Source organism: Cricetulus griseus, chromosome 2 (genome assembly GCF_003668045.3).
Source record: "Cricetulus griseus strain 17A/GY chromosome 2, alternate assembly CriGri-PICRH-1.0, whole genome shotgun sequence".
NCBI classification, from domain to species: Eukaryota; Metazoa; Chordata; class Mammalia; order Rodentia; family Cricetidae; genus Cricetulus; species Cricetulus griseus.
The window spans coordinates 209,494,850-209,521,243 of NC_048595.1; positions in this window are offsets into that span (position 1 = coordinate 209,494,850).

The window sequence follows — 26,394 nt, forward strand, 5'->3', positions numbered from 1 at the left end:
CTTTATTCTTGTGTTGCCTTTGTCATATTTTTTTCACAACAATGGCAGGTAACTAATGCAGATGTATTGATGAACAGCACTAAATACTTGCTTTATTTATTTATTTATTTATTTATTTATATTTAAGTCTGTGTGCAGAAGGAACAAGCTCATGGAAGGAAAGATGGTATAGGAAGATTGTCTCCTGGAACAATTGTGTTGGAGTTTACATTTAACTCATTGTGTCTGGAAGTGTGCAGCCATCCACAGGACATGAACTCTGACACTTGTCCAGCTTTAACTGTGTTGAAATCCCCACTGTGTACTGAGAGAGAAAGACAAACAAAGACAGATAGACAGGCAGACAGGGGCAGAAAGACAGATCAACAGAGACACAGAGAGAGCTGTGGCAATCCACAAATGTCTCCAGCTTCTGTGGTTTTCCATTAGTAGAAGGAACATATTCATTTTACAGAGTCACAGACACTACTCTCTCAGACTACCGCTGTGCTATTCTGCATGTAGGATGATTCACTCATTTGGAGTGAGGCTGACAAAGGTGGTTAGAGACTGTTTTAGCACTTTATTTGTCCCAATTATCTTCTCGGACTATTAGGGTGAATGGAACATCGCAGGCATTGCTTATCACAGGCTTTGTATTCCCTAATAACACTGTTGTTTATTACAACAAGCATGCTGCATGCAGTCAGCTCTGCTTCTGTTAATCCCCATGGCTCCAACTTCTCTTTTTCTTTTATCTTTTTTTCTGTATCCAAAACAAATTAGATCTCAATGAACCAGCCAAGTTTCCCGCAGCTTGGGACTCTTAGGATGCCTTCTTGAATTTGGCTTGGAGTTGATTGGTTTCAGTCTGAAAACCCTAAAGAACATAACAGGGCATACCCACCTGCAAGACTGTTTCCTAATCATATTTCAATGGAAAGTGTCTGCCTGGGCACTTCCTACCAGGTGCTGGCAACCTGAACTGCACAATCAGAGAACAGAATGCTGCAAATAGTTGCCATTGCATTATTTAGACTTCCCAAAAGTCATCTTCTTCTGCACACTGTTTTCCAGAAGCATGCTCAGAGAGTCTACAGGGCCTGACACCTGCTGAATGCACTTTTTAAAATGCCCCTCACTTGGGCTTATAGGAAATACACTACCTTATAATCTATTATGCCTAAACCATGTAGAACTCTATTCTTTCTGAGTCCTCTTTCCTGCATGGGCTTCCTGAAGCCCTGTGCCCTTAGCTTTATTTAACATATGTTGATGGTAGCTTATCAACATCAAAAGAGAAGAGAAATAGCTTGGTTATGTATAGTTCATTAACTATCTTGGACCAAACAAACCCTTCTCTTGTGGGGCTTTTGAAGTCCTACCCATTCAGAGACCCATGGATTCTGGGGTAAAGTAAGACTATAAGGTGAGCAGATTATGTTCATATTAGAAAAAGCCAAAGGAAATGCCTTGAGGAAAAGTAGGGACTGATTCACTACTGAGGGTCAAGGGAATTTATGTTTCAAACTGTACCAGAACCCAGACCATCAGGAGCACCAAGGATACCCCAGATATATCCCAGATTTGTTTTCTATAGCTAGAGAGGGAAGGTAATTAAGCTAGAAAAAATCTGGTCTTTAGACTCACGGAGGCTAGCTTTGTCAGTATAGAATCTTCCTTAATGTTTAAATTTCATTTGTAAACTTATTTATTCTGTATGTGTTTTCATGTGATTGTGTACATGGTCATGTGTGGTGGTGTGCACATGTGTTTGGAGGCCAGAAGACAACCTCTGGTGTCATTCTGAAAACGCTACCCACTTTTTTGAGAGACAAGGTTTATAGCTATCTGGCTGACCAGTGAGCATCAGGGATCTGCCTGTCTCTATCTCCCAAAAAATGGGATTACAAGGACATGTCAATATACCTGGTATCATTTGTTTTTTCCTTAGAATCTAAGTTGGTTCCAGGGATCAAAGTTTAGTTCTCTAAGCTTGCCAAGCCTGTGAGATAGCACCTGACTGACTGAGCTATCTTCCCAGTCTTAACTACTTTCTGGGTTAATTTTCCTAAGTATGAAAAGTTGGGAACTAAATATTATAAATAAATAATGGCTAGAGATGTCAATATTGAAGCCATAGTAGAAGCCCCCTATGAGCCCTGCCATTTTGCACACTAGAAGCAGGGGTGTGGAAACTGAGAACTTATTTCTAGTCTGCCAGTGATGGGTTTTAACTGGGAACCAAGACTGTTATCTTGTGTTTAAATGCTCTCTGGTTTCCTTGTCTGACATTATAAAATATGGAAAATAGAAAATCTCAGGCTTATGGTAGAGCATGATGAATTTTTCAGGGACAAGAAAAACTACACAGAAAGGATATAAGAATATTATATAAAATCTCAAAGTCACAGGGGTGTGGCATGAACAACTGGTGAGAACTCAGGGAAGGACAGAATTTCAGGTGACCTCACCAGGAGACAGCAGTAATACAATATAAAAATGTTTTATCTATTGAGGCATTGGGAGGCATCATCTCATGTAAATCAAGCTGGCCTCAATCTTCCAATTTGTGAAGATAGCCTTGGTTCAAGAAAAGAAGTGGGTCTCAAAATACAAAAGTGAAAATAAATCTAAAATTTCAAGTGATACTCTGCATGCAAGAAAGCAGGGAATTTCCCAGGGAATCCAGGAGCTGAAGGAGTGAGCACCCATGCAACAACTCAAAAGAGGGAGCTGAATTCTATAAATGTCATGGATTTTAACAAGAAAAACACTGTTTCAAGGAAAATTGCATGATTCAAACCCTATGAATAATGTACAGTATCTAAAACCAAAATAAGAAGTACAAAAGTTTACCCCGAAAACAGGAGGCATGGACATGTAATGAACATGAAAAAATGACAAATCTATGTTCACATTTAGAAAGAATGCCTTCAATAGATATTCATTTTACAAATAACCGATAAGATCATCAAAAATGATATTATGTCACAACTTTAGTATGTCTAAAGTTTAAAAAAAAAAGTCTGTGTGCATGTCCATGTGTTTGTATGTCTTCCTATGTGCATAAAAAATGAAAAATATCATCATGGGAATAGAAAGTGTAAAATACAGAAAATTCAAAACTGAAAATATAGTAACTAAACATATTTTCTGGTTCAGATTAGCAAATTTGAAGCAGAAAGAACAGCTTTTGGATGAGATAAAGGGAATGACTTTAAACACACAGAGAACAGAGTGAGAGAACTGTCTCAGTGGTTAAGAACACTTGTTGCTCTTACAGAGGAATGAGGTTTGACTCCAAGACCCCACAAGCTGGTTTACATCCATCTTTACCACCAGTTCCAAGGGATGTAATGCCTTCTTCTGACCTCTGATGGCACCATGTATATAAGTTGTAGACTTACACAAATGCAAGCCAAATATGTATTACATAAACTAAAATAAATAAATCTTTAAAAAATAATACTGAAAAAATGGATGTTCCTTTTCCCAGCAGATATACATTGCGTGTGTTTCAAGGCTTGTATCAGTTAGAAGAACTGTTTGGGAATAATTAGGAGTTGTGGCCTTGTTTGGGTAAGTGTATCACTGGAGGTAGTTTTTGAGATTTCAAAATCCTATGTCATTCCCAGTTATCTCAGTCTCTGTCTAATCTTTGTGGATCAGATGTAAACTCTCAGCTACTGCTCCAGTGCCATGCCTATATGCCTGCTGCCATTCTCCCTGCCCTGCTGTTCATGCTTTTACCTTCTGATTGACGATAGTCCAGCAACAAGATGAGTCACTGTTGGGAACCAAGCTGGCCTCTTTCTTACTGCAAGCCCCCAGGCACATGACATTATTTTTATGAAGCCTCACTGTTGGCTACAACTGAGATGCCTCCATCATTCTGACAACAGGTCAGGAAGAGAAGGTTCTATCTGTCAGACCTGAAAAATGTCTGAAAATTCTAGGGACAGTGACTCATCCTGTGGCTTGACTGTCATCAAAAGTAGTTGGGAAAACAAAATGAACTCTTTGGGACATTTTTCATTATTTCTTTTATGTTTTTATATTTTATATTTCATATTTTGTGTTTATTTATATTGTTATTTTTCTTTTATATTTTAATATGATAACATAATAATGCCATCCCCTCCTTCCATTTTTTTGGGGGGAATATTAGTTTTTGTATGGAATAGTTTATCTTGTAATTTTTTTTATTTATTTTGTTTTTGTTGATTTGTTTTTGCTAGGTGGAGTAGAGAAGGAAAGAAAGAAATAAATAAGAAAAGGAGTTGTCAGGGAGGAATGTGGAAAAGATCTGGGCGTGGGGAACAGAGGGGAAATACATAAACAAAGTATACTGTATGAGGAAAAGGAAAAAAAAAACGAACAGAAAGAAAGACAGGGATTGGGGAAGGATTGTGTTTGAAGAAAATATAAGACAATTCTCTGTGCTGTAAATAAATTTGAAATCAAAATTGTAAAAGAGGAGAGTCCAGAAAAGGCTTGCAAAAGCATTTGATACCAAAACACTAAACATTAATTAAATTTAGAAAAATAGTGAAACCTTTATTCTAAAAAAAAGCTGAACAATCACCATGCATGAAACATACAGTGAAATTCAAACCTTTGGATCACTAAACTAAATCATGGGAAATCTAAATAAAATTAGAACTTGTGAAGTCAGCCTCCACAATTGACAATCCATACAGAAAATGAATGATCATCAACCATCATTGATCTTCAGAGACGAGAAAAGTTGAGGTAACTTGAAGATGGCGCAACGATGTATGAAGAAAAGCATTCTTAATTAGATTGAAATTAGAAGCCTTTTCATGTACGTCAACATCTGTCAAAATATACACCTGACATAAGACAGAAAAATGGAGGCACAGTAGAAATACTGCAAAGATATGAAGTCAAGTCTAGAATGAACCTTGAGAATCAAAGAGGAAATTATGGAAAAGAATATGAAAAACTCTAATTCTAAAGATAGTTTTTTTTTCTTAAATTACTTGAAAACACCTGCCTACCTTTACAAACAGTATCACAATAAACCATAGGGTTCAAAACACTGTTAATGTGTCAATGTGTGTAAATTCCATGTGGAATTATGCTGTAAAAATACTTTCAAAATGCACACAAATAATGTTTATTCTGAAAGATTAATTGTAAACATATAAAACTCAAATTTTTGAGCAACCACTTAACATCCCAAAGGCCTTAAGAGAGATAGTTTCTGTCAACTAATTATTGCTAAATTTGAAAGCTTTCTAGTTTTATATCTTCAGTCTTAGTGATTCTCGTTATCAACAGTGTCTGTCCTCCTTAGCCCTATCAAAACAAATACATTTCGGCTAAAGGTTTTCTTTCCTGTACCTGACATTTTTAGGTATTCCTTTTTATTAAAACTAAATTTTGTTCTTCTGCTTACAGTGGCAATAGATTTTTGTGTGCTGTATGTTTTATCCATTAGTGTCATTAAAATTCATTTGAGGCATCCTAAATTCTTTGTATGTAGAAATGCCTAGCACAACTGATTTCTGCTTCCTTTGTTTCCTCACTCTGAAGTTCTGCTTATAGCATGTCTTATGATCCCTTGTTCAAAGCCAATTAAGGTGTTCTATTTAAATAATTTTACTATAACAAGCCCTTTAATAATAATGTAGTAAGGGTATTGATCATAGATATGACCATGTCTAAGTCTTGGTCCTTTAATATGCTTAAGTCAAGTAATATGAGCTACAATTAGCTTTAAATAGTATTGAAACCGAGAATTGATATGAAATAATAGAAGCTATTTTCTACAATGCCATGATAAAAAACAAAATGATGATTACAATAAAAGCATATTAGAGAAACTTAAATGCCTTTTATAATAATGCTTTCGTGGCTTAATTTAACATTAATGGACAACAGCATACTTATAAATACTCATCGTAATATACATTGCATCATTCTTTTCAATTAAATAATTATTTTTAAATATGCATAGATAAAACATGTTTTCAAATTAAAAGAAGAGCAAATTTGTTTCTAGAAAGTGTAGGATAATGTATATTTGCTACAGATTAACCCAACCACTTTGTCATTAAATATTGCCCTTCAGAGAACTGAGCAGATTTGCAGAAGAGGGTATAAATTAATATTGGTTATCTATGAAGAGATGAGGAAAAGGGAAAAGGACACAAGGAATCCTAGGATTCAAATTGATTTTCACACAAGAAAACAAGAACAGAACATTACAGTGACCAGACAGGGAGAACACAGCAAAATGCTTGAGAAGTTCACCATGTGTGCTGCTTCTCGGATATATTGTGTATCATGTTTTATTTTTTGTTCTGAAGATTTAGACCTGGTGATGAGCTTCCATACAGAGCTGCACAACGAAAGTTGTTGTTCCAAGTCTTTATAAGGAGTTCATTATTTCAAATCAGGAAAGTCAGTCTGGTGAGTTGTAGTTTAATCCGAGTAGCCTTGTGGGTAATTTAGGAGAGTTTAGCAGAATAAAGGTTTTTTTTTTTTTATTTTTTCTTTTTTGGCATTTTGAGACAGGGTTTCTCTGTGGCTTTGGAGGCTGTCTTGGAACTAGCTCTTGTAGACCAGGCTGGTCTCGAACTCACAGAGATCCGCCTGCCTCTGCCTCCTGAGTGCTGGGATTAAAGGCATGCACTACCATGCCTGGCCCAGAATAAAGATTTTAGAAATTCACAGAGAATTAAGTCACCCCTCTACTTGGGTTCCCATATCTAACACTATAATTATTATGAAGATGTTAAATTTCACAGATTTTATAAACTAAAATAGAGGTAGTTTGGGAATGATCTCAGTACATGGTCATGTGTACTTTCCTCTTTCCAGTGCTATATTTGCTGCTAATAAAAGCCATTCCATCCAACTTCAAAAACAAAAACATGTCTAGATTTAGACTATTTCATTTTCTCAAATGATTTGTTCCATTTATCTTTAATTATAAGTATATGTGGGTTTGTGTACTCATGAGTGTAAATACCTGTAAAGGAAGTCAGGTCCCTGGATCTGGAATTAGAGCCACCCAACAAGGTTGTTTAGAGCCAATTTCTGGTCCCAGGAAGAGCAGCAAACACTTTTAACTACTCAGACCCTATCTTCTTTCACCAAATGCCATTGATTATATTGTAGAGCAAGCAACTAGCAAATAATTCTCTGTAAACAAGATATGAACCACCTTGGTTTATGAAAATGATCACTTAATTCATACTTTGCTCATTTCTGTTTTGCTCACCACAAAGCAAAATATTATGCTTGTCTTTAACAACTACCCATCTAAACTGGAGTATATAAACTGGCAGAGGTTTCTCAGAAGTTCTCCTTGCTACACCTCAGCAAAGGAAGCATAGGTGTTGCACATAAGACTAAGTTGAGGAAGTTCATACTGTTAGTTTGATATATGTGATACGACATGCATGTGATGGGTATGTAGCTTCTGTTGTTCAGTTCACAGAGACGCTTTGATTCTAGTTTAATAAAAGAAGAATTACAATAAGATTTAATATGGAACATAGTTCCTTAAAAGGGAATTGTTTCTTTATGCTGTTCCCATTGTCATAAAACTTGAATGAATTTTATCAAAGATGTGGAAGTGAGCAGTAGGCACTCAGTGTAGTGGATGCCAGAAGAAAGAGAGAGAACTTTACAAACTTCTACCATGCCTGTAGTCTTCTTTTTAGTCATTCAATAGTCTCAGTCTTTGGGGATGAGACAGGAAGAACAGAGTCACTGTACAATGAAATGGAAGCACAAGAGTACTTGTATGTACCAAATGATGCAAAAACCTTATCTATGATGCCTTTGGATTTCTAGTTGTTCACTTAAGGGACATGTATGGCTGGACATAAGTCCCATAAATTAGTCTACTAAGTACTGGACTAATAAATCTGATTTGACTTTGAAATGTAGAGCCACTTTCTTCCTGCAAAGAGTAATATACTAGGAAGTAAATTAATGATTCCTGAGTTTGACTGCAATTCTGCAAGCAGACTTTCTGAGTTGGTGATGTATTCTGTATGCTTTAAATTAAAAGAGAGATTCTGACCATTTTATTTAAAATGGTTAACCCTAGGAATATATTAGATATGCTGAAGCTCCTGAAAATAAAACTGCAATATATAGGGATATAGATGGGGCTAATCTGGCCTGAAGAACCCTGAACTAACTCACTACTTAAGAGAAGTTCTGAAGTCCACCAGGCACTAGCACATGGATATCTCCTGAAAAATCACTTTAATTTTATAAGGAAATAGGAACCACAAAATCCTCAAATTTGCCAGCCCTAACACCTTGTTATTTCTCATAATATTGTTAACTATACTGACATCAGCAAAAGATTGCAAAGTGACAACCTAGTGACTACATCTGCTTCACAAGGATGTCTAGGAGCTCCTCCTTCTTACTACTTTCAAGAGCTTTGAATTAGAGACAAACTACAAGGCTTTGCTAGCATCTCTGTATAAATAATATATACATGACTACTACATCTTATTCACAAGCCATGCCCTGTCTAATTGAAGAGGATCACAGGAAACTCATTACAGAAGCAATTCAGAAATCTGCCAACTATAGAATTCACTTTTGTTATTTTTAAGATTTTGAAGAGTTATTAATTTCTTTTTCTGTTGTGATAAAGTATTCTAACAAATTAACATAGTGGACAATATGTTTATTTTAGTTCTCAATTCTTGATACTGTTTTTCATGATAGCATATGAAAATATCATATTCACAGTTACAAAATGCATGGCATGATTAATTCATTTTGTAGACTCTGTAAAATAAGGAACATCTTTACATGTAATGTAATCCAAATAATGTGTAACAGGCACATGCTAAGGCCGGTCACTAAGATGATTCTAGGTTCTGCCAAGTTGACAACACTAACCATCACAACTCTACCTCTAATGAACCAGATACCCACATACATCACATTTAAGCCATAACTCCTTATTTGAATAGGCACATGATTGTGTCATAATATAGTCCATTTAGTCTAAATTTAAAGTAATAAATTAGTGCATTTAATCTTTATTAATTGCAACATTTTAGAACATCAAATCTCTTAACTCTGAGAGTCTACAAAATCAGAGACTTGTTACATAGTTTCACGATATGTTGGCAAACATAAGTCTAAAATGAGAAAAACTGTTAAGTAGAATGAAACCATTTGTCCAAATCAAAAGCAAATTCCAGCAGGGAGCACAGGAAATACTGCAGTTCTGTGTCCAGCATTAGTGGCTGGATGAGGAAATCAACTGGGCTGCAAAGCTTTTGGGCACTTTTGTGATTAAATTCAGACTTTTTCTTAGTATCTGTTTTGACTTCTAATTGTGGGTAGTCTTAAAATCTTTTACTTTTACATTATTATTTAATTTAATAATGAGATCTGTCTCTCTGGTGGTTGCTATAGATTTGAGACTATAGTGGCATTAAAAGGCTGGTTGAGGATATTAAATTGTACATTATGAGCTAGTTTTGCCAACAATCAGACTAATGTTTGTGTATCTTACCTATGTCAAAATGTCCCTTTCACAGGAAATTTAATCACATTATGGAACAAGTTGGTGGCTTTCATCTGACCTGTACCCAGTTTCATCCTTACTGGGATTATAGCTATCTTAAATAAAAGTGCACTTTTCTGTGTAGATCAAAACACAAAGGAACTGCTTTCAGTTTGTGTTCCCTGTATCCCAAGACCATTTGCTACAGTAGAAAACATGTCCAGAATTATCTATAAGAATTCCTTAATTCAGAACATACTTTAGTTAAATTACTTTAAGGGTAGTTTTTATGAACTTTTACCTTAGAAACAAATGTTGATGGTGTACCATATTAGAAATAAAATATAGCAGTAATATTGACTATTCAGTGAGCTCCATAAAGTAAGGAGTCAATCCTGTAGTCACCAATGTAGCTTTGTTCATTTACCAAGTAAATCATAACAGTGATGAATCCTATTGGTATTTGTAGGTTGATATGCTACAAAACTCTCAGTAACAAACTGTAGAAGTTGGTTTGTTTGTACATAATAGGAAAGGTTATAAAATGTGAACAACATGAAAGCAATAGGTTTAAAAATGCATACAATATTAGAGGCAAATTGTGAAAAGGGTAAAATTGCAATAAAAACCAAACAAATTATTTAATGACAATTTTAATAAGAGTAAGTCAAGAGCTATCTTCCTATTAGGGATTTGTGTGCAATCTTGCATCTACTTTTGAAATAATTGCTGAAATACATGTATTTATAAAGTCATACTCTACAATAGAATACTATTTCATCATCTCTGAGTCTCTGGACATATTTATGGCTCCACTTCCCCACTACCCCCCTCCCAAATGGCATGATGTTGTCTTTGTGAGGAAGAGGAGAGTCCCCACACAGCCCTGCCCCTACCTGTTATCCTTAATAATACCTCATTGAAAACAATTGATAATATTTTTGTTATGAATGTTCCTTATTTTGTGCAAATGAGCAATTTTCTACAGTCAGGGAAAATGTGTTGTTTTTGGTATATGCCACAGAAAGCACTGAAGCTAGCCTCTGCAGCACTGCACAGTACCCACCACCTGATGATGCTGGACAGGATTGGATTTCATGTCTCTCCAGAACTCAGAGTACTACATGGCAACAAAATACAACAAATACTGAAAAAAACACAATGAAAACACGGCAGCATTTTCTAACCTGGAGGCATAGAAGTCATCATGGTTCAAATAAATTTCAACCGTATTTTAGCTGAAAATGTAGGTTATTTAAAAAAAAATTTCATGGAAGCAATAATATTTTTATAAAGGTGGTGTAAACAATTCTCTGTAAATATTTGTCTTAGTCTTTGGACTCAAATAGGCGTAGTTAGGGAAAACTGATAATATTTTTTCTGGTTATATAGTTGAGGGAGGGGATATTATTCTAATGAAAAACTGTATAAATTTGTTTGGTAAAATCACTCATTACTGCTGCTATAAAAGCTTTTGGCCTGTTGATTCTAGGTGCTTTTCCTTGCATTGTGACTAGAATCACAATGACTGACTCCACACAATGAGCTCAGGGAAAAGTTCTCTCTCTCTGGCTCCCTCTTTCTTGCCAATCAATATGCTGGCAGAAAATGTCACAGACTCCATTGAAAGTAATAGGTTTAGATCACCATTGTGCTTTCTATTCAATGAGCTGAGGCTGTTTGGGCCATTTCTGTTAGAAAATTCACCTGTTTGAAAAGATTCATTTTATTCAACGCAGTAGAAGGAAACAGTAGAGCTGTGAGCCTGATACATCTCCAGTTCCTGCTGTCCCTTTTTTTGCTGTGCATTCCTTCCCTTTGAAGATACGCAAACCAAATCTAATTGAAGTATATACAGATTTCAGAAGCAGAACTATTTGCTACAGGTGTAACACACATATCAGCCAGACATTTCTCGTGGTGACCTTCCTGCTGTTTCAGAACTCCTCCTCTCAGACTTCTCTGAAACTCACTACAATGCTCCATCATGGTCCACTCTCTGCAGGATACCAAGACTAGAGTCTTTAATTGGGGGTAAACTGCAAGATGCATGATCACACTGGGTGGTGAAATCATGACAAATCTAGATTTAGATGCTTACACAAACACTGAATGCTGGCTTATTACTTGAAGGTAAATTGGCAGGTTTGAAAATCACTGTCTGTTGTGTGAGGCCATTCTTGAGGACACCTAAAAAATCTTCTGCTCACCCCAAACACAGAACCAAGAACAGACCAAAACAGACAGAGCACTAAAGTCATATTTTGTAAACCAATGACGTATGGGACTATGCAAGAGGTGTTACTTATAGAATAAGAAAGGACTCAAAGACATCTGCATCACCAAAGACCATTCATGGGTGACACATCACAAAATCTGTAAACCTGAAGCTCACTTCTTTGTATGCCAGCAACTCAATAGGTGGGAAACAGTCCTTTCCAGGTATGTAAATTGGTCTAGCCTCTTCCAGGAAACTGGGCTGTTCTCTGTTCCTTCCATGCTCCTTAACTTGTCCAAGAATGTCTGTCAGAAATCCTTAATATTTTTATTGGTTTCAGAATAGAAGTTCTAGTGAATCTTGTCAGTTTCAGTGGCTTCCTGAAGATACTAAGTTGTTTGTTTCCTGAGTTTGAGGTACTTCTAAGCAGGATGGAATGTTCCTCATGCCCCTAGTTCCAAATTTTGTTTGACCACCAAATTAACATCTGTTCCTTAACAAGTGTTCCTCTGAGATGAAAGGTTCTAATCAAAGAGGAAATATCTATACAACACCATTTCATTCTTAATGAGTATTGCATCCAAGAGGTTTCAGAGGATGCGATTTTAGGACAAGGGAACAATCTATTCCCCCTTTTTCAAATTCATAAACAAATTAAAAATGACATTTCATTTGTGTGTGGTTCATCTGAAGATGTGTTGGTCCAGAATAAACATATATCTCATTTTATCATCTATATTTTCATGGTAATGTATCATTGTGGTTAATACCTGAAGCCAGTCAGAAGGTCTTGAATTTAAGCTTGCTGGCTTACTAGAAATACAACCTTGAGAAACCTGGCTCTTATGCTCTTTCTTCCACCCAGAAGATACTCAGACATATATTTATGGGAAAAATGCCTATTGCAGATTCATTGAAGATTTGGAAACAAAATATTGTCAGTAAAGCATTTAACCAAGTTAGCAAATATTTTACCTTGTAAATAACTCTTGTATTGCTTTACTATTGTTAAATAATTAATTAAGAGGGTCCAACAACTAACATCTTTTAGGCAACTTTGAAGTTTGGAGTGCTAGCATTAAATGGCACTAACAAAAGGGTGGAAATGTAGCAAATTGCTCAAAGACTCACAAACCCATATTTGCTCCCAAGATTGACAGTAATAGCATGTATTTCGAAAACATTCCAATCAGTAAAAAAAATGCCTCAAATTTGCTTATTAAAACACACTTTTACATTATCATCTTTTGAGTGATGTTTATTATAGGTGATAAATTATTAAAAGTTCAGACTCCAAAACTCTGGACAGCCTTAGGTCTTCAAATAATTTAGTCAAGCAAAGATAATGCTCATGCTAATGGGGGCAAAAAATTGGATTCCCCAGTTTACAGAGAACACCAAACTGAGCAAAATTGTCAGCATAACATTTAAATTACTTTTTTGATAAGCTTGGCTATTTACAAATCATCAGACAATTACATCTTCCAAAAACTATTTAGCATCAATTCACTCTGCCTTTTCAACAGTGCATTTGACTAATTCCAAATAAATTGAAAAAAATTACCTTGCAGATTGCAAAGAACTGACCAAAAACAATCGCCAGGGTTTTAAGTTATATATTCTTAAACAAAAAATTATTTTCTTTATTTTATTAGCATGTATGGTCCAGATGTTAACTCTTTAGAAGACATGGACAGACAAACATCAAATCTAAGTAATACCAAGCTCCTATTTTGGGGTTCTTATGAAGTCACTGCCATTTCATTTTAGACGTTTCATTTAATGGTATGGTGTAACGTCTATTTCAGAAATATGTTATTCCTTTAATTTTTGTTGATTAGTCATGATATTCAAGTTAACACAGATCTAATAAATAAAGTTTTAAGTGAGTTGTTAATGGAAACTGGTAACTAGTCAAACTGCTGAGAATAAGTAACTTTTGAGTGCTCAGCCTTAAAGAGAACATCTGTATCAACCCCCAGCAATTCCAGAGATCATCACAGAAGATGGAGAAAGAATGCAAGTCCTGTGAGAGACTATCTTCTATCTATGGCACACTCTTGCTACCACTTACTCACATCAGCTGTACTTGCCTAGATGAGATCTGAACAAGATGAGGTACATGGAATCCCATCAAGAATGAAGAAGTAGCTTGTGAAACCTGGACCATAACTCAGGAGCTATTAGCATGGAGTGCTGTTTGAGGGAATGGTGTCATTTTCTTTATTGCTACAGTCACTGGTAGTTGCAAATGTTCTAGCAAATAGCCTCCTTACTATGCTCATACAAGAGCCCTAATTAAATTCTCAGGATGGGCAGCAAAACATGGTTAGTGCAGGATGAGGAGGATCACAGTACATTGAAAACACATATGCAATTGTACAAAAATAATGATATCCATATTTAGGGATACAAGTCTAGACCACAGGAGGCAAAATATTCTCTGTCAGATCAAGGAAACTTTCAAGGGTGATTCCTCTCCAAGGACACTCTCAGATATTTCTCAGCACTTACATTGTTGACTTGTAGAATGTGTCCTGAGTCTCAGCTGTAAGAGAAAGTGATTATTCCTGAAATGGTAGGACCTGGCTCAAGAACTCCTTAACCCATGCCCAGGCTTGAAGGTTCATCAACAGTGCTGGTTCCTGGAGTTCAAGCCTGATCCAAAACATTCCAAGATCTTAAGCCTCAGATATTCATATAAGAGTGTTTGTGAGATATTTTATATTCTAATATAGGTTACTTCTTTTATTCAAATATTTCTTGATCGCCCTCATCCAAACATCATTTACTCAGAGAAAGGTTTATTTATTATATAAACTCCAGAGTTCTTTAAGAAGAAAAATGCAACAATTACTTATTGTGGAATACTATTTTAACCATTTAAAGATGTTTTGCATTTGTTTATGTTGCTTAATATAGCTATGTAAAGGTATATTACATTTGTTTATGCTGAATTTCTTTAATTATGTAGAGCTGTGTTTCTCTTTCACCTTGCCTGTCTAAGGCACATTTTTGGTCTAATAAAAAGCTGACCAGCCAATAGCTAGGCAGTTGAGAAATAGGTGGGGCTTGTGTGCAAAAAGAATAAGTCAGAGGAGGAATCTAGGCTCAAAAACTAAAGAGGGAGAGAACAAGAGAGAAAGAGTGAGACACCCAGAACTAGCCAGCCAACAAGCTAGATGGCAAATAGACAGACACAGAGCTGGACATATACAAGGAAAGAAAGAAAAAAAAAAAAAAAAAAAACACCCAGAGCAAAATGTAGATATAGAGAAACAGGTTAAGTTATAAGAGCTACCAAGAAACAAGCATAAGGCTGAGAATTCATAACTAATAATGTATCCATGTCATAATTTTGGAGAGGGTTGGTGGCCCAAAAGGAAGCCCGTTCCAAGTAACTTAAAAGTACATGGTCACCATTTGCAATTTCAGCCATGGGAATTACGGCAAAGGGAACTTGGAATTTGAAGATAGCTTGAGCTACATAGAGAGAGAGCCTATACAAAAAGCAACAAATATGTAATTTAACTCAAGTAGAAAGCTTTATATTGGTCTAAAGCTGTCATCTGGCACTCTCAGTTAGCACTTTCAATGTGTCACCTTGAAGCTCAAGTAGACTCTACTCATCAGTCATAGAGAAGCACATATCCTAACTTAACTCTCATGCTTCCAAGTGCCCTTCTGTGAACCTCTTATGAGTTCCAGAAAACTGGAGCAGCACTTATAATGAATTACTTGTGATCAAACTGATGAGAATGACAAAAGTCTTGGTGGATGCAGTGCTTTCTAGGATACGTGCTACCTGGACAAAAGGTGTCTTTCTCAAGGAGCTTTGAGCAGAGAGGCATACAAAGATGCCTCCAGTATCAACATTTCTGGATACTGCTCTGCTCCCCAGGCAGAGAAGGGGATTCGAGAAGTTGCTTGTCTTTGGCTGAGTGATACATAACTCTGCCTTCTTATAAATCAGGGTCTTGTAGGGACTTTGGGAAAGGTTAGGAGATTGCCATTGCATCACTTATCAGGGGATGGCATTACAGGACAGTGATTAAGAAAAGACATATTAACAGTCCAGTGGCCAAAAATCATCCACGGAGGAGAGTTTTGGGCAAAAGTAATTAATTTGATTTACAACAGCTACTGTTCAAAGAATACACTGGAGCTGGCTGTCTCTCTGTAATTGTTGAGTGTGTGTACTAAAGAGAGCAGAGGGCACAGAGCCATGGTTAACCCTTCATTATTTGTAAGGCTGTCTTCCTTATCTGAGAAGCTGTTGGATACACTATATGGTATTAGGTTTAATTCCATCGAAAAGTCATAATGGCCCCTTCACTGAGTGCTTATACCTGATCATTAATTTAGCTTCAGGGCATGAATACGAAAGGAAAAGGGATACCAATTAAATTTCAATTGGCTATTTTTTAAGGCTGCAAATGGCAGAATCTCCATTTCAGTTTAATTAACTGAGTGAGTAGAAAAAAATTGTGCTTTCATATTTTGTACTATACACACAATACAAACTTTTCAAAGACATTTCTTTTTTTAGATTAACAGGAAATGAGCATAGAGAACAATAAGAAAACAGATAGTACTGACTACAGAAAACTATTATGGTTGCCCTTATTATAAACTTGTATTGTATTTCACTACAAACCAAAACAATAGTCTGGGTGATAAAAAGGGATACAGTATTTCCTTTCTTTTTCATTCTCCAGTCCCCTAGGTTAGCAGAGGTTCAACCATCCTATACAACTTGAAAATCTGTCAAATGATCCCAGAGAGAAACTGAAAGCTGACATTTTATGCAATGCATAAAAGTGGCTATTTCTGAACAAAATACAGAGGAGGGGTGGATTGGAGTGGTTAGGTGGAGATGGGGGGAAGGAATGGGAGGAGAGGAGGGAGGGGAAACCAGTTTGGATGTAAAATAAATGAATGTTTAATTAATTAAAAGAGGGCTATTACTTATAGAGGAACGAATACAACTTTCTTGATAGAATAGTGAAGGGCTAGAGACAGGAAGACAAATAATACTGAGAACTATTTCCCTTTAAGCTGTAAAATTCTTTGTTTCCATTTCACATCGATTCCTCTTCTAGGCCAAAGCCAGCATCATCTTCAGGAGAATTTCAAAGGTGTCATTTTTGGACTTGAAACAGTAATGCAACACAGCCACTAGAGCTGTTCTTGAAGGATCCCTCAAATGCAAACTCTTCTCAGAAACATAAAAAAAACTGATGGCATTTAAAACTAGCCTTCTGATGAGTATTTGTTGAAATGAGAGGTTGTTGTGCAGAGTTTGAGTGGCAAAACACTTAGAAGGCAGGCTGCTGTAGTAATGAGTAAGGAGAGGAGGAGCTTTGACTTAGAGAAGAGAATTCCAGCCCCAGTATCATTCATGGATTCTGTGGGACTGTGTGCAAATGCACACAGCATTCAAGCATTTCCTTATCTAATCTCTGAAGAAGGTGACAGAGTTCCTGCCATGCTGGGCATCAGGTTGGTAAAAAATACTGGGTGAATGAACAATAAATTTTATAAACCCATTCTCAACAGTTATGGACTGTGCCCATTTGTTAGAATTTTGTTTTAAAGCAAAAAGTTTAAGTATGATGGTTTTGATTTGCTTGCTTACTTCTGATAGGGACTTTCTTCCTTGAACACCACTCAGAAATGCAGTGCCTTGTTCCACTTCCGTTATTATGTAGCTGTGCTCAGGTCACCCCCAATGTTGTCCAAGTCTTTCTTCATCTTCAGGTCTCTTTTAATGTTTCCTGAGCCTGGTTTTGTGCTAGATTGCTTCTTAAAGCTTGGGATACATAAGTGAACAACAACAAACAAAAGTCCCTATTGCTAGAAGAGATAGATGACCGAATGAGTTAACCTCGCAGAGTTAAAAAGCAACACAATGAAATTGGCTGCCTACATCTCAGCTAAAAGTCTCATCTAGAGACATTCACTCAGGACTTCCAGACAATGTTTGGTGTGAGCTGGGAAGTAATGAAGGAATGAAGGATGTGAAAGTATCCCAACATGTGAAGAGAGATAAGAGCAAAGACAAAAATGGGAAGCTTGAAAATAAGAGTGAGAGGGGTCTAATGACAGAGTGGGTATGGGAAATGATTGCAAAGGGAGGGCAAATCCTAGAAGGGGAAGATCCAAACTATCCCATTGACCATACTTTCACTATAAGATCTCTACTTTTACTGGGAACAAGGAAAGATATTTCAAGAAGATTTTCCCTGGGAGACATTGAGCTTTACTCATATCAGATGTAATGCAAATGATAACATCTATGCCCCTCTACTGCTAAAAAACATAGGTAAGTAAATGCCTCAAATATCTGCATGTAAGTACTGTCAGGGAGCTCGAGCAGAGCTTGCCACATCTGAATGTGTTAGTCACAAAGCATTTTCTTAGGCTTTTCTCCTCTCTAATGTTGCTCTGTGTGATCTCTAACAAACTCATAAACTCTTTGAAAACACCACCTCCTAGCATTCTCCACATCCAATAACTTAATTGTAGGTATGATATCTCATTTAAGGCTCTTATGCACTAATAACAAATATAAGTGTTGGCCACAATCAGCATTCTCCTTGTACGAACAATATCCAAGCAACATGGGAAAATGTCTTCATGAGGGATTCTGGTATCCAAAGCCTAGAATATTCACTAAATGTCTAACTCCTTATTCTCTGCAATGAACTGGATATAATTTTATGCAACATAATGTAAATTGTTTAATGGATCAGTCAGTGAAGAGAAGTGGCCTATGACACATGTTTACATTCTGATCACCTAGGTGAACATATTCTTTTGTTTGTCCCCATTTTAAAACCAAAAACTTTAGGAGTGTATATGAGCCTGTGTGTGATCACCAGTGGGTGTACACCTGGCAGACAGAGTTGAATGTTGGTGCCTTCATCCTTAATTCTCAATCTGCTTTTTGACACAGAGTCTTTCATTGAATCTGGTGCTGGCCATTTTATGTAGACAGTCTGTACAGTGTGGGACAATGGTATCAGCTGCCTCCACCTCCTTCAGGATGGGATTATAAGTACAGACCAATGCACTCAACTTTTATGTATGTACTGCAGATCCAAACTTGGATCTTTACATTGCTCAGCAAAGTGATTGAGCCCCTTCTCAATGTCCCCTAACTCATACTTTAGTCAGAAATGCCACTTTCTGATTCAGGGCATGATGGGTTTTTGAGTGCCTATCATGTGTTCAGAAGGGCTGAGAGGCTGTGGATGACCATTGTTTGTCTTTAGTCTTTGTGCTAACATAGAGAGAACAGTGAGTCTGTTTGGAGATTCAATACCTTGGGCAGCAAGAAATGCTTCAGTACCATATTCTTTCAATTACAGTTCAGATCTTTTTGTTGTATCAGAAGTCATAAGGATGATGATAACCAATCAGGAAATGCAGAAAGCCTCTTACATTGTCTCCTTGTGTCAGCTGGTTGCCAGCTAGAATCCATGTAATCATTTATAATTAGGTAAACAAATGTGAAGGCAGTGAATAATACTGTTTTATAGATGGAAATGATTAATACGTACTGTGGTGACCAGAGAAATCTGCTTGCAGCAGAGTTTAAATTCCACTGTAGGGACACAGCTGTCTTCTTACAGGCTGGTGGCAGATAATGTAGGTCTTTTCCCCAATGTTGTATTGTTTGCTTTGTAAAGAGTGCAAATTCATGGACTTCATTGTGACTTTTTACTATACCCTTTTTACTATACACCTGTATTTCATTTATACTTTCTGTTCTTAATCTTCCTTCCTTCCTTCCTTGTTCATGTTTCCTAGTGCTCCCTTTCCCTCCTCCAAATAGCCCACTCCTTAGTTTTATTTTACTGGCTCAGTTTATCTTCATTTTTTGATCTTTCAATATCACAGATTTATATTATGTCCTCTTTGCTTTGGTAATTTAGCCAAGGCAATCTTACTGGTGATACTACTTATTTCTCATATACCACCCTAAACTACCCAATTTCTAATTCTTGTCCTTATGGATTTCCCTTTAGAAATTCATTCAGGACTCTCAGCTTATGTGAGTCACCTCAGGTAGCCATTTTGCACTTCACGCTTCCCTCATTAATGTGCTGGGAATGTAGCTGATTGCCTCTGTGGCCCCTTAATTAAAGACAATTAAATGTTGCTGAGTTTCCATGGGGATGACTGATTACCCAGCGGAGTTCACATTTGAGAAGATGAGCCCTCAATAGTCCTCTTGCATGAGAAGCAAGGACTCAGCCCTCAGGCCCCTTTATTTCATTCCCACAGTGCTTGCAAGTTAGCTGAGCTTTTATTAAAGTTGAGAACCAGATCCCTCACCTAATGGAGTCATATTGCAAAACAATTCTCACTGTCTCTTTTTTCCCTTTTCCAGACCTCATATTGAATATTTTATCTCAAAATGGTAGAGGAAAAATGTCTTTATAAAGAGTAATTAGTTAAGAAAGTTAGCATGCTTCATCTCCCAGATGTGGAGACTGAAACTTCTAACTTGTTGCATGCCATCTCACTCCCAGACAGTCTGAATTAGCTAGGACATCAAATAATGCAAAGCCTGTGACTCTTTGAAGCATCAAGTTGACAAATATGGGCACAGGATTCCTGCATTGTTCCTTCTGCACATGGTTGAGTTATACTACACCTGAAATATTCAGGAGCATTGATAATTGGCCACAGCAGGGAGAATATGAAGAATGCAGAAAAGTTAATACATAGTCTGCTTCTTAACATCAACAATCATCTCTATTTTTTGTCCTCTTTTGTATTAACACATCATCCCCATTTATTTTCCTTTAGGGATCATCTTGCTGCTATAACCAAACACCATTCCCTTCAAGATTTTCATGGAAAAGAGTACATTAAAAAATCTTTGTTGTGATTGTACTGAGATGTTTTGTCAATTCCCAGGTTACAAACCTATGAAGTGAATATTTTGCAAAGGGTGGTCTCTTGGAAGTGGAGGCAGGGTGGAGGGGAGTGGCTCCAAATTACAAACTGCCCCCATAGGGCAGAGCTTAGGGACATTTAGAAGATGAAGAAACCAATTGTTTGAGGTATAGGGAAGGGTGACTAGTGGAAAAATAGCTGAAGAGCTATAGTGGCTGGTTATCTGTGCTTACCACACCAAGATTCCATCTCTTTATATGAAGTATGTTGAGAAGTTGACTGTCTGTTAACATGATTTAAGAGTGGATATCTTGACCTCCGATGTGAACCTATTACTCATTAAAAAATATACACCAGCCCCAGTAAAAATGCAAGTGGCTGTAACCAGTTTCGAGTGGGCATGTTGCAACTTAAATATGAAATGCCCTACTCCTCAAAGGGCTCATATTTGAAAGATTTAATTCCTAGCAGGTAACAGATTAATTGGAGAGGCCACTAATTCATGGAGTAGCTTTACTAGTGAACTACCAATGTTGGTGAGTTCATAGCTGAATGGCCTAGGAAATGGGATCTACATGGATGAAGTGGGTAACAAGGGATATAACAACTGTGTATCTTGTTCCTGGATATTGCTTTCACTTTCAGGATTTCAACTATCAATACCATTAGGAAATTATTTCTATCCTAACACATTTCTCACCATGATGTTCAGACTCACTGTGGCCAGAACCAATGGAGCCACCTGACCATGAACTGCAGCCTCTGACACTATTAGCCTGAACAGATATTTCCTTGTTTAAATCAACTGTCTCAGCTCTTAGGTCCTAGTAATACCTCCAAATCCCCACACAAAAATGAAAGCATTGCCAAGGAGTGCATGTGTCACCAGTGGTATCTACAGCAAAGCCAATAGTACTGCTCTACTCCATTGTTTAGTCAAGAGGCTAAACGCAATGTTTAAATCTGATAACAAAGCAAATTAAGCTGAACAATCTGTCCAGGCATCCTCTCACTTTCAAAGAAAGAATATGCCCTTTGCTTCGCAAACTTTATCTAGAGAGGGGAATAAGGCTTCAATAAATGAGAAAAATCTACATTGATTGATATGAACATTCAGTTGCATATATAGTCCCTTGAGTTGACAATGTATTTACAGTGTCTTAATTCCTACTGAGAATCATTTTTCCACTGCTCTTTGGTCCTCTGGGGTGCTGAGTTTCACAACAGCAAGGTTTTCTCTGTCCAGGGAATGGCTGATCTCTCCCTTGACCTGGCTCCTACTCACACATGGACTATGGAACTTATTGCAGGGGACTCACCATACTGAGAAAAGTTCCAATAAGTTCTCATATTCATTCAAAGGGATGTAAATAATAGTTTACAATTATTTTTAATTCAAGGGTAATGATTGCAAAATGTGTTCAGTGTATTCTCTGTTCTTTTATCAACCATGTAAGTTATTCAGAGACAGCACTTTGGGAATCTGAAAAGAAACTGGCTTATTATGACAGCAAGGTTCTCCAGAGTACCTTGCCTACATCTCTGGTCATTCAGAATTGAGCAGCAACTTGAAATATGAAATAATCTTAATTTTTTGAAAGCAGTATCATGAACTAATTTTAAAGTCCTGTTTTGTAGAGATTCTACACTAAGTACTTAGTGTTTTACTTGGATAATGGAGGCATAATAGTTGTGAAAGGCTGACAATTTGGCCTTCGTGGGTGGCCAGAGCAGGTCACCTGTGGGTCCAGCAGTCCTTTGTTCATGTGCACCACAGACAGGTTTCACGCAGTCCCTGGGTAAGAAGGCCCCATGCTGTGCTACCTACAGGAGGGAAACCTGACCTATAGAGACCACCCCTGAGAGTGTATGTAGTTCACTTTGCAGGATCCACTCTGTCCTTGATCTTCGTGCTGTGAGTGACATCAAGGTGACCAATTAGTGGGCACAGAGATGGTGTTTTCTGTGATGTTCTAAGGGCACAGAGGTCACAGGCGATTCAAGCCCAGTGGAATCCCAGGAGGCTGCACAAAGCTGGGCTTCTGAAGTCTGACTTCAACCCAGCATCCCGCAAATGAAGCTGGCTTATTTCTGAACTTGACCGGGAACCCTCTCACTGAGCAGGTGCAGGCAAGGCAGCTGCTACAGCAATTCTGAATAGCAATGACTTGCACTGATTGCCAAAACCAAGCTTTATCCTGTGACAAGGTAAACTGGGTCATTCTCAAGGGGAGATAAAGGCAGAATAACTAGGAAGAAAAACAGAGTCACAGAGCCAGAGGTCCTCAGACTAAACTGTGCAAATACTCTGTAAGGGCACATCAGCATTTTCTCTTCACTTCTTTTTCTACTACTGAATTTGTTCAGATTATTTTATATGAAGGTAACTGTCATGATGTCTTTGTTCTTACAGAATTGTGAGTAAGGAAGATTGTCATTACCTACTTGATGAAACAAAGGGTTCCTTGAAGATTGGACATTGCTTCTCCATTGATATTTTCTGCTCCATTTAGTTGACAATAGAACAGGACCAGGGTCCTAAACCCAGAAAAAAAGAACATTCACCACAAGACAAGCCATATCTGTATGTTCCCTTCTCTACCTGGTTGCAACTCTGTCCTTCAGTTTACACATGAGCTGTGAGCAATCAGTTACATTGCAAAGCCAATAGATACAGCTTGGTAATGCTATGTCCCCAGTAGTGTTATCATCATGTGTAAGTATATTCATAGTTTCTCTTCATCTGTCCTTCCCTAACTTCTTCCCTCCCTATTCCTTTCTTGTGTGTTTGTGTGTGTGTGTGTGTGTGTCCGTGTGTGTGTGTGTGTGTGTGTGTGTGTGTGTGTGTGTGTGTGTGCTGATAGACTGACAAAATATTTATAGCATATTTGGGATTATCTATCAGGGTAAATAGAAATTCTGAAATGTTCAGTAAGGTTTTTATCACATAATATTGATGGCACAGTTCTTATCTGAAGTGTATGGAAAAAAAAAGTTTTATTTTTAAGATGGGGACTTCTCGATATTTTAAAAATAAATATTGAAGTATCTAGGGGAAGGGATCTGACCATAAACATGTAATTCATTAACAGCCCACACATAGAAATATAAATTCATATACTATTTTTAATGACCTATATTTCAATAACCACCTGTCCTCTGAGCTGTGAGGTGATATTGCCCACTTCTAGTTTTATGTATTCATGTAATTACTTAATAAACTTCAGATTTTCTAGATCTTTATTAACCACTTTTTGCAGAGCAGATGTTTAACTTTTATTTCATTTGTCACTTAGTCTATTTTCTTAATAAACAGTACATAAAGAAGATAATGTCTATGTTGTTATATGACAGCTATTGTAGTTACAATGTGGTCAAAGCTAGTTTTATTATCTTCTGTTTCTTCTTTGCATGGCTAATCTTGCTGATTAACACTATCACATTTATTATTGGAGACACAACCCTCCAGAGAAGCTTTGAATATATGTCACCCTGCCACCACACATACAGAGCATACACAGACTCACAGTCACACACACACACACACACACACACACACACACACACACACAAAGAGAGAGAGAGAGACAGAGAGAGAGAGACAGAGACAGAGACAGAGACACAGAGAGAGACATACACGCAGACACAGATACATGTACATGGAGACATACAGAGACACAGAGGCACTCAATCATACACAACCATACATCCATACTTAGGCATACAAAGATGCACTAAAAATACACACATACATAGTTACACACCCAAAGGCACACATTCAAACACAAAGTTACACTGTCACAGACACAAAGACACACACAGACATGTATTTGAAATCTGTCCATGTCCACTGTGTTGTTCAACTTGGTATAAGGTGTTTGAAGCAAATTCAATTTTCTAAATTATATTGATCTGATAAATGAGGTTGGGTAAAGGGCCAGCACACATGATCAGAGGCTTTTACAGACTTACCTTGACTTATGGATCAAGTGTGGATTTTTTATTATTGTTGTTTTTCAGTCCAGCAATCTTGAACGCCTATGGCAGAAGAGATGGATCCACCCTCAGGGATTATGTGGAGGCTGACTGCAGAGCAATGGTCTTTGCTCTCCTGAGGAGACAACATACAGGTTGACCTGCCCTGTTTCTTTTGACCTGCATTATAAACTTTGACCTTGCAGTTTCATCAGATTTTCAGGCTGCCTCTTTGCAGGCAAGATTTTTTATTGATCCAAATGGCAGTGCTCTAAGTTATCACATTCTCTTCAAAAAAACTAAAACCAAACCAAAACAAAACACCAGGAAAAAAAAAAAAAGAATACTTGTTGGTATATGTGCCTCAAAGCAACACACACAAATCTGGTGATGTCATGAATACAGCCTCATGATTTTCAGATGAGAAAGACTATAAAATGTGCAAATGCCTAGTGTCATTACAATCACAGAGTTCATCTTTCTAAAGCTCATAATTTTCAGACATTTACAACAGCTCTGTCTGCCCCTGCGGAGATGAGTTATAATCAGATACAACTACAGGCCATTGTCTCTGAGCCAAACTCAAAGGCAACCTCCATTAAAAATACCAACATTATTCATTTGTCTTTATTTGTGCAGTGCTTGTATCTAGGGAGCAAGACACAGAGCAGAACACTGTGTGGCTCTGTGAGGCTCCAGTGCTACTTTATTTTAATCCAAGCAACCAGCACCTTGATTGACATTTGTACAAACAAAAGAACAATAACCTTCTACAGCTGGCGCCTTGCTTTCCCTCCCTATTTGTCCTCTCTTTTTTCTGATTTTCTCTACTTAGATCTATCTTCCTACATTGTCCTTCCCCTTGTCTTTGCACTGTATCCCACCTCGTTCGTTGTCTGTTGTATTCCTTCCCTCTTCAATTCTTACTTTCTATAAGCTCATGCAATGACCATCATTGGCCATGGCAGAGAAGTGCTTTAAACTGATAACAAAACCGAAATGAATTTCACCAGAGATTTGATGTATTTACATTCTGGGTTGTTTGGGTAGGATTTCAAACTGCATTGTCTAAAGCAGAGAAAACAAACCCATTAATTTCCTTTGTTTTCTCATTCTAGCTTGCTCTATTACTTTAACCTACTTTTATTCTCTCTCAGAAATAGACTTTGAAACTACACTTTGGCACCAATAAAACTAATCTGATCAAGTGGTGTCAGGGGGAATTCCAAAATGTTCATGGTTCTGGTTCTATCTGTGTTCCTGTCAGGTGGCTGGTCTGGTACCACCCATTCAGAAAAGAATTTCTGTGAAGGTGACACACCAATCATGCCTCAGATAGTGGCAGGAGATCCCTCTGTGTTCCTACCCTCATGTTTCTGCAATCTGAAAACTTGCTCTCCCATATCCCTGTCACCCAGAGACTAATTCTTACTCAGTACAATTATTATTCTCTTCCTGTTGAATTATTTTCCTCAGTCTCTGTTTGCAAGACAATTTTAACAGAAAATAGGCCACAAAAAGCAGTCAACCTGTGGATGCTTTGACAACCACATAGTTAGTGGCCACATAGTTCTCTCTTTATAGAAGAGCTTCTCAAAATCCTGCCCATTTAACTTCTTTTATGCAACCTTGCATCTGTGCTGCAGGAAGGAGATAGCTGTCCTGGCAAACTTAGTTCTGCCTTTGTCTAGTGTCCACATTGAGTCTGCTCTAATCCTGATGCTTTCATCTGAGTGAATGTATTTTAGAGAAGACAGATGCAGACCAGTGACATCAAGAGAAAATCTTC